The sequence below is a fragment of the Aedes albopictus genome, chromosome 3 (assembly GCF_035046485.1).
Source record: "Aedes albopictus strain Foshan chromosome 3, AalbF5, whole genome shotgun sequence".
Lineage (NCBI taxonomy): Eukaryota > Metazoa > Arthropoda > Insecta > Diptera > Culicidae > Aedes > Aedes albopictus.
Window position 1 is genome coordinate 292980230 of NC_085138.1, and position 21254 is coordinate 293001483.

General features: G+C 40.5%; 1 protein-coding gene across 4 annotated transcripts in view; it reads right to left on the reverse strand.

Moving 5' to 3' along the window:
* Positions 1-21254, reverse strand: part of LOC109418703 (uncharacterized) — a 149980-nt gene that overhangs the window by 11177 nt on the left and 117549 nt on the right. Inside the window, exon 1 of one of the 4 annotated variants that reach the window (XM_029857329.2) lies at positions 11576-11922. The exons of the other annotated variants lie outside the window; for them this stretch is intronic. The gene's annotated coding sequence lies outside the window, so the exon portion shown is untranslated. Of the gene's footprint in view, positions 1-11575; positions 11923-21254 lie in introns of those variants that run through there. 4 annotated transcript variants of the gene reach the window in all.

A 21254-nucleotide genomic window follows, 5' to 3' on the forward strand; every position in this document is an offset into this window, starting at 1 on the left:
GGCTTTCGCAAAAGACACGATTTGATGTGTCACATGTCTGGATTTGGTTTACTTTTGGCCCCTTCCGGCCACTCAAAACCGTAATCTAAAAAGCCGCCATTTGATGTGACGCATGTACGGGTTTGTTTCTCTTTCAGATTTAACCACTTCGGCGGGAACCCCGGAAGGGGTTCCGGAACACTACTGGTTCAGATATGGTCTGAGATGGTTTTCCTGCTCATTGTCCATCAGGTCATCGAAAATGCCGTGGTTTGATGTCGCAAGCATGGGTTTGGTTCAATTGTATATTTTGCCACTTCCAGCGGGACGCCTAGAACCGGTTCCGGAACACTACCGGTTCAGATATGGTATGAGATGATTTTCCTGTTCATTATCCATCAGGTCATCGAAAATGCCGTGGTTTGATGTGCCGCATGCATGGGTTTGGTTCAATTGTATATTTGGCCACTTCCAGCGGGACGCCTAGAACCGGTTCCGGAACAGTACCGGTTCAGATATGGTCTGAGATGATTTTCCTGCTTATTATCCATCAGGTCATCGAAAATGCCGTGGTTAGATGTGCCGCATGCATTGGTTTGGTTCAATTGTATATTTGCCCACTTCCAGCGGGACGACTAGAACCGGTTCCGGAACACTACCGGTTCAGATATGGTCTGAGATGGTTTTCCTGCTCATTGTCCATCAGGTCATCGAAAATGCCGTGGTTTGATGGGTCGCATGCATGGGTTTGGTTCAATTGTATTTTTGATCACTTCCAGTGGAACGCCTAGAACCGGTTCCGGAACACTACCGGTTCAGATATAGTCTGAGATGATTTTCCTGCTCATTATCCATCAGGTCATCGAAAATGCTGTGGTTTGATGTGCCGCATGCATGGGTTTGGTTCAATTGTATATTTGGCCACTTCCAGCGGGACGCCTAGAACCGGTTCCGGAACACTACCGGTTCAGATATGGTCTGAGATGATTTTCCTGCTCATTGTCCATCAGGTCATCTAAAATGCCGAGGTTTGATGTGTCGCGTGCATGGGTTTGGTTCAATTGTATATTTGGCCACTTCCAGCGGGACGCCCGGAACCGGTTCCGGAACAATACCGGTTCAGATGTGGTCTTAGACTATTTTTCTGCTTACTGCTCATCAGGTTATCGAAAATGCCGTGGTTTGATGGGTCGCAAGCATGGGTTTGTTGCATTTTCATATCTGGCCCCTTCCTGGGGTACCGATCCGGAACACCTAAATGGCCATAACTCCGGAACGGCTGGACCGATCCGAACCATTTTCAATAGGAAACAATGGGACCAGATTCCGCGTCGAATGAACCGTCGGTCGTTAAAATCGGTTTATGTTTACTATCTAAAAAATAGGTGACCTTTTTTGTACACATACACACACACACACATACATACACACACACACACACACATACATACACACAGACATCATCTCAACTCGTCGAGCTGAGTCGATTGGTATATAACACTTGACCCCTCCGGGGACTCTATCAAATTTTCGTTTTTGGAGTGAACATATAGCCTTTCGGTACACCTTGGTGTACGAGAAAGGCAAAAATATTCGAATATTTTTTTAGTGTTTTAAGTTTCTCCATAAATTTTTCATAAATGCTCAAGTTACGTTATTTTCTTTTACATTTAACTGAATTTTTCGTCATATGTAACGTAATGATGCACGATTCTCAAATTGTTTACGTCACATTGAATTCAATTTTACAAGAATGACGTATTAATAAGTCTTAAGATCTTTAAATTTACGTCATTAAATTGCTTACGTTCTGTGCGATAAATTTGCGCCACGCCTGATTCTTTCACATAATTCTCAGGAATAGATAAACAATTTATTCAAAAATGCCTCCAAGGATTTTTTCAGAAATTCCTCTATGGATTTCATCTAAAGCCTGCTAAAGAATTTCATCTGAAATATCACTTAAGACTCCTTCAGTAGTTAAAGGATTTTTTCATTAATATCAGTAAGAGGTTACCCCAAACATTTTTCCTTGACTTTCTTCCAAGGAGTCCCTTAGAAAATATCGTCAGGGGTTACCAAAGAAATGCCTAGAAGGTTTTTCTTTAGAATGCCTCCTGCGGTTCTTTCAGAAATATGTCCTGGGATTTCTTTGGAGATTCTTCCGGGAATTCTTTGAGATATTACTCCACAGATATTTACAGAAGCAGTTCATAAAATTACATAAACATGTAGGAGTTATTCTTGGAGGGCTATCTGAAAGAATTTCTAAAGAAATGTCCAAAAATTTCCTGATGAAATTTAATTTCATTGAAACAATTTCAGAAACAATCGTTGGTGGAGCTTCAGACAAATTCCTCGGGGGAATTCCAGAGATTCACCACAAAAACTACTAAAATGGCTTTAGAGGAATTTCTAGAAGATTGTCATAGGAAATATTTGAAAAAAATAAGGAAAAAAAATCCTGGATTAGTTTCTGAGAAATTCGCTGAAGGCATTTTTAAAGAACATCCTTGAGGAATTTCTGAATAAAATCATTATGAAGTTTCTGAAGGATTCCTTTAAAACAACTCATCGGAAATAGGAAATATTCTGGAAAACTGGAGAATGTTGTGCAGTAGTTCCAAGAAGAGATATTCTTGAGATATTCCTGGAGAAATGTCAAAAAATAATTCCTGAAAGGACTTCTATAGGAACTCCTGAAATAATCTTTGGAAGGATTTTTAGTTACACCGGAAAAAAATCTGGAAGAATCCTATAAATCTCTAGCGAGCTAAAGAAGTTTAAAATTTTACTTCACGACTAGCGCCACCTAGCGGCGAAATCACCAATCAATTATTTAATCACCAGATTGCTCTTGACTCCCTGAAGAACTTTGTCGAAGACGGCACTTTTCTATCTACTCTGGATCTCGAGATAGCGGAGTTTGAAGTTTTGCTTGACAACTAGAGCCACCTAGCGGCAAAATCACCAACTAATTGTTGAACCACCAGATTGCTTTTGACTTCCTGAAGAACTTTGCCGAAGGCGGCACTTTCCCATCTGCTCTGGATGTCGAGATAGCGGAATTTGAAGCTTTACTTGACAACTAGTGCCACCTTGCGGCAAAATCACCAACTAATTGTTGAGCCACCAGATTGCTCTTGACTTCCTGAAGAACTTTGCTGAAGACGGCACTTTTCTATCTGCACTGGATCTCGAGATAGCGGAGTTTGAAGCTTTGCTTGACAACTAGCGCCACCTTGCGGCGGAATCACTAACTAATTGTTGAACCACCAGATTGCTCTTGACTTCCTGAAGAACTTTGCCGAAGACGGCACTTTTCTATCTGCTCTGGATCTCGAAATAGCGGAGTTTGAAGCTTTACTTGACAACTAGCGCCATCAAGCGGCGAAATCATCAACTTATTGTTGAACCACCAGATTGCTCTTGACTTCCTGAAGAACTTTGCCGAAGACGGCACTTTTCTATCTGCTCTGGATCTCGAGATAGCTGAGTTTGAGGCTTTACTTGACAACTAGAGCCACCTAGCGGCGAAATCACCAAGTTATTGTTGAACCACCAGATTGCTCTTGACTTCCTGAAGAACTTTGCCGAAGACGGCACTTTTCTATCTGCACTGGATCTCGAGATAGCGTTTGAGGAGTTTGAAGCTTTACTTGACGACTAGCGCCACCGAGCGGCGAAATCACCAACTAATTGTTGAACCACCAGATTGCTCTTGACTTCCTGGAGAACTTTGCCGAAGACGGCACTTTTCTATCTGCTCTGGATCTCGAAATAGCGGAGTTTGAAGCTTTACTTGACAACTAGCGCCATCAAGCGGCGAAATCATCAACTTATTGTTGAACCACCAGATCGCTCTTGACTTCCTGAAGAACTTTGCCGAAGACGGCACTTTTCTATCTGCTCTGGATCTCGAGATAGCTGAGTTTGAAGCTTTACTTGACAACTAGAGCCACCTAGCGACGAAATCACCAAGTTATTGTTGAACCACCAGATTGCTCTTGACTTCCTGAAGAACTTTGCCGAAGACGGCACTTTTCTATCTGCTCTGGATCTCGAGATAGCGGAGTTTGAAGTTTTGCTTGACAACTAGCGCCACCTAGCGGCGAAATAACCAACTAATTAATAAATCGCCAGATAGTTGTTGACCTACTGTACAACTTTGCCGAAGACGGCACTTTTCTATCTGCTCTGGATCTCGTGATAGCGTTTGAGGAGTTTGAAGCTTTACTTCACAACTAGCACCACCAAACGGCGAAATCACCAACTAATTGTTGAACCACCAGATTGTTCTTGACTTCCTGAAGAACTTTGCCGAAGACGGCACTTTTCTATCTGCTCTGGATCTCGAGATAGCTGAGTTTGAGGCTTTACTTGACAACTAGAGCCACCTAGCGGCGAAATCACCAAGTTATTGTTGAACCACCAGATTGCTCTTGACTTCCTGAAGAACTTTGCCGAAGACGGCATTTTTCTATCAGCTCTGGAACTCGAGATAGCGTTTGAGGAGTTTGAAGCTTTACTTGACAACTAGTGCCACCAAGCGGCGAAATCACTAACTAATTGTTGAACCACCAGATTGCTCTTGACTTCCTGGAGAACTTTGCTGAAGACGGCACTTTTCTATCTGCACTGGATCTCGAGATAGCGGAGTTTGAAGCTTTGCTTGACAACTAGCACCACCTAGCGGCGAAATCACCAACTAATTGTTGAACCACCAGATTGCTCTTGACTTTTTGAAGAACTTTGCCGAAGACGGCACTTTTCTATCTGCTCTGGATCTCGAAATAGCGGAGTTTGAAGCTTTACTTAACAACTAGCGCCATCAAGCGGCGAAATCACCAACTAATTGTTGAACCACCAGATTACTCTTGACTTCCTGAAGAACTTTGCCGAAGACGGCACTTTTCTATCTGCACTGGATCTCGAGATAGCGGAGTTTGAAGCTTTGCTTGACAACTAGCGCCACATAGCGGCGAAATCACCAACTTATTGTTGAACCACCAGATTGCTCTTGACTTCCTGAAGAACTTTGCCGAAGACGGCACTTTTCTATCTGCTCTGGATCTCGAGATAGCGTTTGAGGAGTTTGAAGCTTTGCTTGACAACTAGCGCCACCAAACGGCGAAATCACCAACTAATTGTTGAACCACCAGATTGTTCATGACTTCCTGAAAAACTTTGCCGAAGACGACACTTTTCTATCTGCTCTGGATCTCGAGATAGCTGAGTTTGAGGCTTTACTTGAAAACTAGAGCCACCTAGCGGCGAAATCACCAAGTTATTGTTGAACCACCAGATTGCTCTTGACTTCCTGAAGAACTTTGCCGTAGACGGCACTTTTCTATCTGCTCTGGATCTCGAGATAGCGTTTGAGGAGTTTGAAGCTTTACTTGACAACTAGCGCCACCAAGCGGCGAAATCACTAACTAATTGTTGAACCACCAGATTGCTCTTGACTTCCTGAAGAACTTTGCTGAAGACGGCACTTTTCTATCTGCTCTGGATCTCGAGATAGCGGAGTTTGAAGCTTTGCTTGACAACTAGCGCCACCTAGCGGCGAAATAACCAACTAATTAATAAATCGCCAGATAGTTGTTGACCTACTGTACAACTTTGCCGAAGACAGCATTATTCCAAATAAAGTAGATCTAGAGATATTGCATGTGATAACTTATGAGTGCTTCTACTGGCGAGTGTACATAGCAACCACTTCTACATAGCGCCTCTATCGGCCAAATTACCAACTAATTGGATGATAGTTGGCATTGTGTGGTAGATCTGTTCTAGTACTACAACTTTGCCAAAGAAAGTATGGTGCTATCTTGTAATACGCCTGAGATATTCGCTCACACCCCCAATTAGGCGAAGTCCCATAAGCTCTGTGATTCCCACAACACGGACGGCCGTGTAATAGGAATCCGTGTAATAGGTGACCGTGTAGACGGAAGCCGTGTAGTAGGAGTCTAGACTGTATAACTCTTGCCAGGTTTGATTGCAGTAAAAACCACAGATCTCCAACCTGATCTGTTTGATCGTTGTTGGCGAGGGGGTGGGTGGTGGATGGTGAGTGGACGATAGCGCCGACTGCACAGTCCTTATCTGATGAGAGATGTTCACTCGTCGACAGCAGAATCACGAGTGTCGACAGCTTCCCGACTGCTAAACCGCCAAAGCGATGGAGCTAGATGGTAGGCTAGCAATTGGCTACCTACAACGAACGCCGTCAAGTGATATGGTATGACGACGGTTTGTCGATCCTACACAGCCAACTCTTGGCTGGAGCTGCTGGCTAATGATTACTGATTTGGTCGATGTTAGCCGATCGACAGATACTTTCTGACCCGTTCACGATTTGAGGCTCCACTTATATAGTATCGCAGGTACCAAATTCTGGCACCGCCTAGCATACACTAGACGAGAACATTTGATTTATAGATATGGATATTTAAGTATGTGCTGCAAGCGCACTGTGTCGAAATCGAAGATGAACTGAAAAAAAAATCATTACAGGGCCGTCCCCCTTTTCTTTGATGGTCCTCCCTCTTCTACCGCGCGGAGCTTCAGCAGACCTTGCTTGAGGTCCTTACAGATGTTGCTCCGCCAGCTCGTTTAGCCAACCAACATCTTTGGTAGCCCGCTCCTGTTGCGGTTCAGTGCCATCTGCATCATTTGCGCGTTCTCAGCCGGCACTGTACCGCCTGTTGTTTCTACTACTTGGTCGCTGGGAGGTAATCCAGCATCTACTCTCTCCCTTCAACCGGCGCTCCCACTGCCTTACCGTTAACCTCATCTGAACCTTCTTCCACCCAGTTAGTTGCCTTAGCTGGATACAGATCAAGAACAAACTTTAAGGCCACGCCACGATTTTATGGGATGGAAGACAGCGCCAACATTAGCCCACTGCCGTTTCAGGTCAGAGTCATCCGAACCTACTAAGAGGACAGAATGCTGTCGCTACCTGGTTACTTGTTCATAGTTATCCAAGCGTGTACCATCTCAGTTAATACCAATTTCAAAGCAAGACCAGGGGTCTCCAGTTAGACTAGTGGTTAAGGCTCTGGCTCGCCAATTGGCCAATCCGGAGACGGCGGGTTCGATTCCCGTTCCAGTCGGTAAAATTTTCTCGATTCCCTGGGTATAGTGTATCAGTGTGCTTGCCTCACAATATACAAATTCATGCAATGGCAGGTAAAGAAAGCCCTTCAATTGATAACTGTGGAAGTGCTCAAACAACACTAAGTTGAAGCGAGGCAGACCAAGTTCCAGTGGGGACGCAGAGCCATAAAGAAGAAAAAGAAGAAGACGCAAGTGAAATTCAGGCCAGGTAGGGACGTCTCTGGCTCACTCGAAAGGTTCCTAGCTATTTATATGGAAGATCCACACGGAATTCTACAGGGAATTTCTCATGGAGATTCCTACATGGAATTTTCTCAGGGTTTGTCCTGGGACAATTTTTCAAGGGTTTATTCGAGAATTGTATTAGGGATTTTTGTTCCAGAGATGCCTTTTGAAATTTCTTCAGAAATTTATTCGAGCATTTCTCCACTGATTCCTTCTGAAATTTACCCACGTATTGATTATGTCTTCAGGAATTCCTCCGGAAAATTTTCAATTGATTCCTCCAGAAATTCATCAAAATATTGCTCAGAAAATTTGTCCTCCAAGGATTCCTGTGAATATTAATCAAGAATTGCTTTAGGGATCCCTTTGGAAATTCCACTAGGGATTACTTTGGGAATTCTCCCAGTGAATCCATGGTGAATTTCTGCAGTCGTTTTACGGAAAATCCTCACGGAAACCCTTCACAATTTTTCCAGGGAGGGAATTGTTTTTGGAATTTCTCCAGGGTGTCTTTCGATTACTCCTTCAGGCTTTTCTTTGCAATTTCGTCCAGTGATCTCTTCGGGAAATTCTGTAGGGATTCCTTGAAATATTATCCAAGGATTTTTCAAGAAATAGTTGAAGAATTCATACAGAGATTTTGCCAGATATTCGGGAATTTCATCAAAACTCCACCAACAGATTATCTTTTTTCGCGAAAACAAAACTCTGCCATGCACAAAGCTTTTAGAATAATAACGCTGAAACATTCATTCCACTAGAATTGAAACTCTTAGAGAAACACCTTAGACATTCGCGGAAAGTGTTTCTGTAGATATTCTTGGGGAATACTCTCCAAGTGTTCGTGAAATGATCCTTGATGCTTGATTCTTGAACTTGGAAGCTAGGCTCGTACCTTTCTATCTGACTTTAATCTTGTGATATATCTCACCGAAGTCGTACCGGAATTCGCTATGTTTACTAACGCCACGTGGTAATGAAATTCGGAACTATACTCTTCATGACCTAAAAGTACTCGTAGTACTAAACAACTTTGCCAAAGATCGTACCTTACTATCTGGATGCAATCTCGTGATATATCTCTCCAAAGTCATATCGAAAGTAGCGATGTACACTAGCGCTGCGTGGTGGTGAAATTCAGAACTATGCTTTTCATGACCTGGAAGTTCTCGTAGTTCTGAACAACTTTGTCGAAGATCGCACATTCCTGCCTGGCTTCAATCTCGTGATATATCTCATCAAAGTTGTACCGGAAGTCACTGTGTAATACAGATAAAAAAAGTCACTGTGTACACTAGCGCCACGTGATGGTGAATTTCGAACTATTCTCTTCATTACCTAAAAGTACTCGTAGTCCTGAACAACTCTGCCGAAGATCGTACCTTCCTATCTGGCTTCAATCTCGTGATTCTCTTCAAATCCATACCGGAAGTAGTGATGTACACTAGCGCCACGTGGTGGTGAAATTCGGAACTATGTTTTTCATGATCCTGAACAACCTTGTCAAAAATCGTACCTTCCTATCTGGCTTCAATCTTATGATATATCTCATCAAAGTTGTACCGGATGTCACTATGTACACTAGCGCCAGGTGATGATGAAACTCGGAACTATGCTCGTCATGACCTGGAAGTAATCATAGTCCTAAACAACTTTGCCGAAGATCGTCCTCTCTGGTTTCAATCTTATGATATAGGTCACATGGAGGCAGGGGGGCAGACAAAAAGTCAAAATGTAATTTGTATCTGCCTAATACTTAATTTACTCTGTTCCACAAGTTGTTAAGTATAAAGTGGGCTCGATAATCCAAAGGTCATTAGTTCGACATTGAGGTAGCAATTTGTTTTTTTTTGAATACCAAAAAGTCGCATAAGATGCTATATTACGTCATAATAACGCATACCATACATCGCATAAGATATTGTTTTAAACCATAAGGTGTAATTGTCCCGGCAAAGCCTTCACTTTTGCATGCATAAGGAAATTTTGCTGCATCTTTTGCGCTTTTTTCACAACCGTCGGATCACTTTGCGGTCTTCAGCAAAGTTTTTCGGCATGTCTTGGTTTATACTTCAACGTCATTAGTTATATCGTTTTAGATCAAAAAATTCAATTTATGACAAAAATGCAAAAAGCACGTTTTCCATACTAAATTCCATACAAATTTCAATCGCAATGCGGAATACGGGGAAGCAACCAATTGCTGCTAAATTTTGCACAGTTGTTTTGGAGGCTAAAAGGAATCGAAAAAGCTTTGTTCTAAAAAATCGACTTTGTTGACCCAGTCTAATGGGTATGCATGTATGTATGTGCAAAAAATGTCACTCACTTTCCCATAGTCAGATTTCAGCATGAATAGTGCGAGTCATCACATTATTTGCTATTGAGTTCAGATCGGTTAAGGCGTTCCAGAGTTCTGTGCAAATGGCCATATCTTCTTGTTTTTATTGGCATATCTTTCCAATTTTGACCAAGCCTGCCTCTTAGCTTAGGGGTGATACACAAATTATGTCACGCAAAAATAGACCTTTTTCAACCCCTCCTCCCCCCTATGTCACACTTTTTGTATGGGACCTCAATATTTTTTGTAAGGGTCGTCACGTTGTGCAAACCCCCAACCCCCTACCCCAATAGGGCGTGACGTAATTTGTGTACGACCCCTTAGTGTTTAATGAGCACTTTCACATCTTTTAACTAAATTTTGCCTGCCATTGTGTATTTAGATATCGTGAGGTAGGCACGAAGATACCCTGTGTCCAAGGAAATTTGCATTATGAAAATTTCTACTAGCTACCAGGAATTCAACCCGCCACCCTTAGTCTGATCCTGGGGAAACTCCGCGCGATTATCTCTACGGCTGCACAGTGGTTCCAGCCCCATATAAGGGCGGCCATAAATATGATTCTCTCGAGTTTTATGATGAAACCACTTAATTTTATGCATATATGCATTCTAAATGCGTTTTTGTATTGTTTATTCAAAATGGGCTCAATCGAGTTTTTGGCCTTACGGAGCCAAAATTCATTATTTTGAAGTTTTGGTTACCAACTGATTTATATATACTAATATTAGTATGGGCGGTCCACGATAGTCAAAACAGCTCAAGAATTGTGAAACACATATAATGTAATGGATAAAGCGGGTAAAAGTTGGGAAAAAGTGTTTCATGCGGGAGGTATTTGTTAGTTTTTGAGTAAATTGAAGGTACGACACTTAAGTGACTACCACCAATCTGGTCGCAAACGATCGCAGCTAAATTCACCAGTAAATCATTGTTTAAGATTATGGGGAAGTTTTATAGAAGAACATCCGAAGGGGTCGGAAGGGGAAACATTTTTTCCAGCATGTTGACATTTTTTAGTTTTTTTTTCTACTTTGTTTAAAAAGCTCTAATTTAAACACACTTATTCAAATAAAATGATAAAGAATGGCATCTAAATTAGTGATCAACATCAATTTCAACTATGTAAGAGTCGAAAACAATCAACCAAATACATGTCGAATAGATAAGACTTTTTAATAGAGTGATGAAGGCATAGGGCTGAAATTAGAAAAAATCAAATAAAATATGTACTCAAGAACATCTACTTTCAAGAGCTCCGCGAAAAGTTTTCAGCAGACATTTGATAAAAGCAACGATTGGCCCTAGTTATTAAAGCATCAAACTTCATGTTACCGCAATGATATCACAGTTTCATTGAAGTCAAAATTTCGGATTAATGTCCTATGGCGGAACCACTGTGGGCTGTATGGTCCTTTTATAAGTGGCCATATTTCAAACTGATAAAAACTGGCAAAAAATATCCAAAGCCAGTGCTTTTAAAAAGCAACATAATTTCAACTCGCATAAAAAAAACATTTTTTGCATTCAAATAATGTTTAGTGTAGGACTTGCAGACGACGTAAACATGTTGGCTCTTTGGAAAGTTTGGAAACCACTGACACAGACAAGACAAATATCACCTACTAAATTGAAGGGATCTATGAGTGGGAGGGAAGGTCGCTTGCTAATGCGAATATAGGTTAATGGTGGAACCCGTCAGAAACCGAGAGTGGAATCATGACTACCATAGTCGACTTTGTCGATGTGACGGCGACGATGATGATGTGGGAAAATTAGACAAGTCATCGTTTTCCGGACCCGTGAGATGCGATGAAATGTTTGAGGAAATTTATTTCGACGAGACATGCGACTTGAGGAGTTGAGCAGATGATTACGAAGCCGAACTAGGCCGAGAACACATACCTATTGAGTGAGCATCTCTGTTTCCGGTGATGAGTTAAGATTCCACACAAAGTGGCACTATGCAGGCAATCGAATTGGATGAACGAGTTGCAATCCAACGCGGGAGATGATGAGATTATAAACTGAAATTGATTGCTTTTCGATCGCTGCTCAAAGCAGGGAAGGAACTGCGAGAACGTTGTTGATGTGCTGATGTGAGAAGCCGAAGAGCACGATGCGATATGTATGAAGTAAAAATAAACTGAAATCGTGACCACCCATTGAGACATCGCGTCCGTTGCCGGAATCGAAGATGTGTTTCTAAAAATTGTCGAGAGTGGTGACGATCCGACGATGGCCGGTGAGAGCACTTTGTTGTTTACGTTTTAGAATGATTGAGCTGTGTATACCTATTTCAAAACCTTCGAAGTCCGTAGTTGTGGGTGTGGATTTTTTTTTAGTATTTATATTCTATATCCAAGCTGTCTTGTCTGCGACCCCCTTTTTAGTAAACGCATTATCTTATCTGAGCATCTAGATCACCGGTAGCACAATCGAACGAGAAGAATTCTAATTGAATTAACGGCTCTCAAAGGTATCGGTGCGAACCCTCCGTGACAGCGAACGCCAAATTAGATCACTCATTCATCCATTAGCATACACACTTCGAAAAAATCTTGTAATTTTGTGTCATATAAGTCCGACATATAAAAGCAACACATTTGACGCAAAATTGTGTGCGATCTTATTTTTACAGGAAACGGAAAATGTTTGACTTACGTAATTTTACCGCAACAGTTCAGCGTGTCGGCTACATGTATACATGATTGAGAACTGTGCTATTTATAGCACCGAATATTGAACAAAAAAAAAATAAAAAAAGTTCCATTTGGGAATCGAACTTCGATCCTCAAAGTGTCAGTTTTCGATCTTGCTCTCTCGGCTGACTCACCACGTTGAAGAGATGGCAGTTGAAGATAAACAACTTCTACCATAAACGAACTTGCCAGTTCGGCTGTCGCGTCGTCACTGCTGGCGTGTATGTATGTACTGAGACAGCCGTCATCGCAGCCAAGCAGACAAAGCCGCCTTCTGATTGACTGAGCGTGGCTGTTTTCGTTTACCACTGCATCGGCTGATGGCAACGGATTGTCATTTCCAGGTTTGTGGCTCAACTGGGTGTTAAATTTAAGAGCGGTTTTCATGCTGTTTAACCTTTGTAATAAACAAATTTCCAATCGACTGCAGTCTTCATCTGATTTTGTACACGGAGAGACGAAACTACCCAAAAGTGAGTTCTTTCCACTCAACTTCGGGGTTGCGTGCGTCAAGCCAATTTTGAGTTGATGGAATCGATGTTTTTGTTGGGTTGTTCCCGGTTGCTTCCATGTGAAAAAAAATACCTAATTTTAAGTTTTTTTCACCCAACCGAAATTTCGACTAGGTTGTATTTGTTGGAAGCTAGTCCACCATGGCCACGCAGGCCATAGCGAGGCTAGCTCCATCGATGCCTGTTTCTAAATTACAATGAAAATAAAACGCTAGACATCTTCCATCAAACTAGACGGCTGCCGACTGATACCTCAATCTGCAACCACCACACTCTTTATTCCATTCAGGTATATACAATTCAACATTTTTCTTCTAAACTTCATACCTCTGCCATCTCTTCAACAATTGTACCTACCAACAATACTGCAGCCATTCACGTACCTGAAGGTTCGACGCTACCCGAGCGTTCAACGCTACCTAACTTCCAACAGTATTTACTCAAATTTGAGTACTGCGCTAGAAACTCAGCGTTGGCTTGACGCACGGAACTGCAAAAGTTGGGCTGTTTCTCTCTTCACTCTCTGACAACAATAGAAAGAGCGCATGAAAAGGGAGATGAAAAAGAACTCAAAATTGAGTTTAAAAGTACCTAATTTTGAGTTTTTCAGTTTCTCCGTGTAAGGTGCTGTTTGACAGTTCAACATCAGTAAACATTATGTTTCTGTAACATATCGCGTAAATTTACAGCATAGAGAACTGAATTATCAGTTCTGTGATTTAAAATTATGGCTGTAAGAACTCAAACAATATAAACTTAATACGTACGTCACAAAAGTGTAAAAATGTGGCACATTTATGTTTATGTCAAAGCTTTTTCAGGCAGTTCGATCAATTGTGTCACTTTTAAAATTGAGATTTTTTTAGTGTGTGTGATCATCGTCAGCTGACCGATTCAATATGAATGAATGACAGAGCACGCGCCTCACCCACGGACCCTAACGGCCTAACCTGAGCGCGACCGAGATCAAATGGAACCGTTTAGCGAAACGAGAGCACTTGTCAGCATCAACCAACAATAATGGTGTATGGTGTGGTGGAGCTCTGGACTGATGCCATCAATTAACCTTCCCGATGAATTGTGTGCTGACAACTATCAAATTTCGCTATCAAACGTTTTAGCAAACTCCCACGCGGAGTGTAAGCGATATGGTTTTTTATGGATGAATTATTTAGTGCTTGCTCTTTAATATGAAAGATAGGTTTTTTTTTAATTTGCATAGAATATATATTTTTTTGATAGTTTTCCACGATTTTTTTTGTCAAAATGGCAAACTGATGATGCAAATTGTTCTTTTTGATCAAGAACTACTCTAGGAATTTCAGCATGGATTCCTTTGTGGATTTCTCTAGAAATACCTGCACAGATTACGCCACAGATTTCTTCAGGAATTCTATAGGTATTTTCCCAACTAACAATCGCCAGCCGCAAACAAGCATGCATGCTGAATTGTTGCTTTATAATAGTAATTATAGCTGAACTAAAAATATGCTGTACATATTACTGTACAAATGCTTTTTCAATTGAAAAAGTAGCCAATGTTCAACTTTTCGTATTGGTATTAATAATGATAATTTAAAACACTTTTCAAGCGATTAATAAGATTTTTATTCGACTCGCAGTAATTCCTTTACAACATAGTTTAACAAGACTTTTTTCTGCTTCTTGTTAAGTTCGTGTAAAAATTAGGACATGTATCTGAATAATGTGTTTTTCACAAGTCAAATAAGCGCTTTCGTTTCATCATACTTCGACTCAGAGTACATGATGAAAAACACGTGTTTTTTTACCGAACAACAGCTGAATAATTCTGTTGTTCAGTCGTTAACCATAATGTTGTGCTAATTCACCACTGCTGTATAGAAGTCAGAGTCTGATCATTATAAAACCACGGGAAATTTATGTTTTGATTTGAGCGCTGCAATTCATTATCTCTAGGATGGCGCAGATAGGAAGGCATGCGGCTGGCAATCGACGGGTCTCGAGTTCGATCCTGGATTTAGGTAAATTTATGTGTAGTTATTATTTCACAATATTTGTTCACAGCATTAAGCTCCAATCATAAACTCTCGTGGAAATTGAAAAATGTTGCATTTTTTTATTTTTAATCATTTTTGCTGAAGCTGAATAACAGCTTTACTATATATTTGTAAAACGATTTAACAACAAACATTTCAGTTGGTACACAACACTATGCTTTACAGTTTCTCCAAATTTGTGTGAACAAAACCCGAACAAAGGTTGTGCCTGAAAATTGTCCAAATGTTATTCAGCATCATGCTGAATCAATTCGTCGTAAAGGTGCTTGTAAAATGAGTGATTGTTAGTTGGGTTTCCAGTGATTTCTCAATGGATTTTAGTATAGATTTCTTTAAGAATTCCTCTATGAATTTCTCCAAAGATTCCTCCAGAGGTTTCTTTAGGTATTTGTTCAGGAATTCATCCAGGGATTTCAGAAAAGCCTCTTGAGGTTTTTGTAAGAATTCCTCTTGGCATTTCTCCATAAAATTATCTTGGAATATCTCAAGGGATTTCTTCAGATAACTCTCCAGAAATTTGTTCGAAGATTTGTCCAGGAATTCTTTTAGGAATTTCTCCAGGTATTCCTTTGGGAATTTCGCTTGAGGGATTACTCAACACTTATCTCCAGAAATTCCTCCAGGAATTTCTCTAGAAACTTCTTCATGGATTCTTGCAGAGGTATTTTAAGGGATTTCTTCAGAAATTTATTAGATCTCCATAGATTGCTCATGAGTTTTCTTCGGGGTTTTATTCAGGAGCTTCTCCAGGGCTGCCACCTCCAAAAGTATAGCCAGGCATTTCTCGAGGGATTTTTTTCTTATTCGTTTGTTCCACAAGGGTGTTCCAGGAATTTCTCCAGGGATACATTCAGAAATTCCTGTGGGGATTTTCCAAGGGTTTTGTTAGCAGTTTCTCCAGAGATTTTTCGAGTGATTTATTCAAGAATTACTTCAAAGATTCCTTCAACGATTTCTCCCGGAATGCTTCAGAGTTTTTTACAGGGCTTACTCTAGGAATTTCTCCAGGAATTTTCCAGCATTTTTTTTCCAGAAATATTTATTGGTACACTTTCAGGCATTTATTCAAGAATTCATCTAGGAATTTCACCAGGCATCTTTTCTGGAATTTCTAAAAAAAAATGTATTCAGCGACTCTTCTTGCGATTTCTCTAGCCAGGGATTCCTCCAATAACTCCTCCGGGGAATTATCCAGCATTTCCTCTGGAAATTTCTCCAGAGATTAATCTAGAGGTTACTCCATAGACTCCTCTACTGATTTCGCCAAAGATTACTCCAGGTATTTCTCCAGGAATTTCCCCAGGGATTTCTCTTCATAAAGAAAATCCTCTAGAGATATTTTCGGTGGTTTATTTGGCTATTTCTCCAGGGATATCCCCTTCCTCTAAAAGTTTCTTCAGACATGTCTCCAGATATTCTTCTAGGGATTTATCTAGGAGGTCATTAAGAGATTTTCAATGTATTACTCTATGAGTTTCCCGAGAAAGTTCTCCACCAAATCCTCCAAGGGTTCTAGTGCATTTTAGGTAGACCTGCTGACACTCCCCCGAGAATTCTTCTAGAAATTGCTCCGAAAATGCCTGAGAAACTTAGAAACGTATAGGTATTCCTGCGTAAAGTCTGCCTTAGTTTCTTACGAAAATTTGTCCATGGTTTTCTCCGGAAACGTCCCCAAGGATAAGAATTTCCGTAACTTTTAACGATCAATCTGATAGTCGAAATTCCCTCCGATGAAAAGGCAACCGATCCATATAAAAGGGTCAAAATATGGTTGAACAAATGACTTGGTAAGCAGTCCTACTAAACATACCTCGTTGGATAAATGTTCAATCTCGACACCTTATTTTGGTGCAATAACTAATTTCTCTACTTTTTTGATCAGGTAATGTAGCCACTTGGTATCAATTGAATTCATTTATACTACATTGGAACCTCTCTTTCGGTAGAGTCCATTTAGATAAAATCTACTTAAGATTACTTGAGTAATAAAGTTGGTTTATGGGAAAGAAGTAGCGAGTGGAGTTAAGGGGAGTATAGGGAGTGTTCAAGGGTGTGAGATGACGGGTGGGACTGGTTCTGTTTAAGGTTTCCTAAAACTTTCTTGAGCAGAAGTAACCGAATCTGCATTCATAACTTGTGTGTTTCTGTGAAATTCATGCTTGCATAGCCTCATGCAACTATGCTCTGTTAATGTTTGTATAAGAATCTCCATGAGCTGGAGTATAGGTCATCGGATCTACAAGCGTGCTCACTGATCAGTCTGGAACGTCTTAAATACCTTCTGAAACCACCTGAATAGTTTATGAAACGTTTTGAAACAACTCTGAAAAATCCCTGGATCTCACATGAGAACAGTGATTAACATTGTGTTTTCAAAAAGGTGTATGCCCCGTGATTCTCACCAAACCCCCTGAGGCTTTAGAATGCTCCAATACGCCTCTGAAACCCACTGAAAATCCCTGAAACCTCCCCAAGTAACCAGTAAGCATTTAAAATAGCATTCCTTCAGCATTATAGTAGCCTTTACGACAAGGCGTTAAATGCTAATTAGCCGTATATGCACCTATAGTGCTACCTCACAGCAGGTTTTGGCAAAATAACGGGCTGTCTTAGTGCTATCCCTTCAGGAACGTCGTGACGAAATGTCAAAGAAGCGTAACGCCTCGTCGAGCAAAAAAAAAACAAAAATAGATTGACGTCTGCTTCTCGTTCTCTTAAGCCTGCTTCCCCGCTTCATCGTCCTTCCATATTCCAGCCGGTGCTAGGTGGTACTTTTTTGCTGATTTTTGTAGTGATGTAGGTTTGAACTTACGATCCGGAGATTGATTAATCATATCTGCTTCGGATTCTGTTGCTCCTGATCCACGATGCTAAAGCTGTCCTGGTGGCGTGCGTTGATTTAATCGCCAATATAAAGAATGATTCGATAACAGCTTCAGATTCAACATCCAAAACCTGTTTTCATAGAGATATTTCATTGTGGTAGAGCATTACGATCCCTTCTTTTAAATATCTGTGGAATAAGATTGTTTCTTCCCTCTTTCAAACAATCCTATGATCCACCAAAGCATCCACCTATTCGGCACATATTTTCCGACGAAATGATAAATAATTGGTGATTTTTTATGGATAAGTTCCCAATCCAATCCAGTTGCAGTAATGTTTTCTTTGGTGCGTTTGGATGAGTAGGGGAAAATGAAGAAACAAATAAGATGCACAAATTTGTAAACACAAGCATAGGCTCTGTAAGAGAGAGACAAAATATGTTGCCAAATGCGTAACATATCTCCCAACCTTTTTGCTTCTAGCATTTAAAGAGCAGTTGAAAAGCATTCTGTATGCTCCCAAGTGAAACCACTTCAAGCAGTTGAAATGCCAATTAACAGCCGAAAGCTTTTGAGCAGCACAGCTTATGCTAACTCAAGGCAGCCATGCATTCGAACTGCTTATGTAGGGCAGCAAGCAGTTTTAATGCGTAATACGGGCTGATACACGGCTTATTCAAATGCTTAGTGGTTACCTGGGTCTGGAAGCGCTTCGCATCCCCTGCAACGAGCATGAGAATCTCTGAAACCTCCGAAAATGCTTCTTTAACGCTTCTGTTAGCTGAGAATCTTTTCAATTTTCCAGAAAAAAACATCTACCGGTAACTTCTTCGGACCTACTGTAACACACCAGTAACGCCTCTACAACCCGCTGGAAATCCTTTGAAACTTCTTGAAATGCTGCCGAAATGCCCCTGAAACCTCCTCGGAATCCCACCTAAGACCCTCCTAAGCCCCTAACGCCTCTGTAACGCCTCTGAAATTCACTAAAAATTCTCTGAAATTTCATAAAATGACTCCGAAAACACCCTGGAACCCCCATGAGCCCTATGTAACGCACCAGAGACCCACAGAAATACCCAGAAACTTAAAATCCTCTGAAACTTCCTCAAATGCCTCTGAAAATCCTCTGAAACCATCTCGGACCTCCTGTAACGCACCTGAGACCGTCTGAAATCCCTTAAAACGCCCCTGAACCCTCCTTCCTTCTGAAGTTCTCTTGAAAGCCCTCTGAAACCCTTAAGTTCTATGATTGTATAAGAGTATCCGAGAACTCCCTGGAGTTTTGGCCATCTGATCTACAAGTGTAATCTGTGATCTATTGTAGCATAATTAATGGAATGTATGCTTATACAGCCTCATATAACTATGTGTTGTCAAATGGTTTAGTTCATTGTCAGTTTGAGGATTTTCAAGAACTTCCTTGGGTATAGGATATCGGTTCCACCAACATAGTTGGTTGTCTCTAAGAGCTTTATGACTAAGGATCATACTCACTCAACCTCATGTAGATGTGGTCTATCAAGTGGTGAGTTCGATGATTATTTAAGGGTCTCCAACAACTTCATTGAGTAAAGGTCATTGAATATACGAGAGCTTCTAGTTGTATCTATAAAAATATGAATAAGGTTCATATTCACACAGCCTCAGGCATCAGTATTTTATCAAGTTGTGGGAGCTACTACTTGTATCTATGCAATTATGAATGAGGTTCATACTTACACAGATTTAGGCATCTATATTTTATCAAGTGGTGGGTTCTATGCATGTATAGGGGTATCTGAGAACTCCGTGGGTTAAAGGTCATCGGATTTACAAGCGTAATCAGTGATCTATTGGAGCTTCAATAAAATCTTTGTTTACACAGCCTGATGCAACTATGTGCTGTCAAATGGTGTGTTTATGGTCTGTTTAAGGATCTCAAAGAACTTCCTTGAGTATAGGCCATCGGATCTACTAACAAATTTGGTTGTCTCTAAGAGCTTTATAACTAAGGTATGTTTTTACAGTCTCATGTTACTATAGTCGTAACGCTTAGTAAGTAATGTAAAGTATTTAATGTATGTAATATAGTAAAGCAAAGTAACTAAATTATGTAATGTTTTGAAACGCCTCTTAAATCCCCATGAAACCTCCGTTTAGGCAATGAATCTATTTAGGTAAAAACTCTATTTAGGCAATCCCGACTTATTACCAATTTGGAGGTTCGGGTTTACACGAAAAAAATATTCAGAATATTGGACGAGTAAGTAGATATTTTTTGATATTAATAAAATATTAGGAGGTTCACCCAGCGCAAATTTTTGTACACGGATGGGTACAATACGTATCTCTCAGCGTTCCAAAAATTGTGTCAATTGGTTCAAAATTGGCTGATTTATAGCAGAAAAGTGCCCAAAATAGGAGTCCTGACGAGATGGTTCCATATCCCTAATTGACACAAGATATTGCAATAATAGTTTTTTTTTAATTTTTTACGAAAATACATGAAATAACTTCCAGTCTTTACAAAAATGAAAATACTGATATTTTATCTTGTCCGACGTTTCGATCCGTTTGGGACTTCTGGGACTCTGAAAGATAAATTTATTAGACAATTTTGATTACATTGAAAATTTACAATTTTTACCGTTTTTTACAGACTTTTGTCCACTAGTTCTGTGAAACGTCTAACCCAACTAACATTCTCAGCGGTATAAGCTTCAGTCATTTGCTTTCTGTTGTGTAAAAATCGAGTTGAAGCATTTCACGCTGAATAAAAGGCAAGCTTGTCAAATATAAACCATAAGCCAATACACGGCTGCAAAACAAGCACCATACAGCTACCAAACTTGGTTTTCAATAATCAATCCCTTGTCTTTGGGTTTGCCTTTACTGCACTCTATTCCAGCTCCGGGAGATGTCCCGGAAGATGTGAAAACTTTAACAAATCGAATAGGAGTCCTCAGCTGCTACTATACAGTACGATTCGTAATACTGACAAATCCACAAACCAGCAGCGCTTTGAAGACCGCTTTGCGATATCATTACAGCTAGAAGATGTAATAAAGAAACTGTTGGTATACCAAAACGGCTTGTCGGATGTAAACATTATTGTCAAAACAAACTTTAAGCCGGACATATAGCTACTACACAAATACTTCACAGCTATATCCATCTCTGTGCTGTTGAATTATTTGGGTTGCTTCTATTGCACTTGATTCCAACTCCGGAAGATTTACCGGACGATGTGCAAATTGAATAAGAGTTTTAACCAATGAACCATCTGCTTTTATACAGTACGTTTTGTAATGTTGCCAAATCCACAAAACAGCAGCGCTTCGTAGATGTTTAAAGAATATTCTTTCAGCTAGAAGCTGCGATGAAGAACCAAGAACCTGTTGGCGCAACCACCCAGCTTGTTCAATGTAAACATTATTGAGTTTTACGTTTCACAAGCTTTTCTAGCAAAATGAAGTTGGGTAAGGTTTCTTGTGGTACAATTATAAAGCATTGTCTGGAGTAAA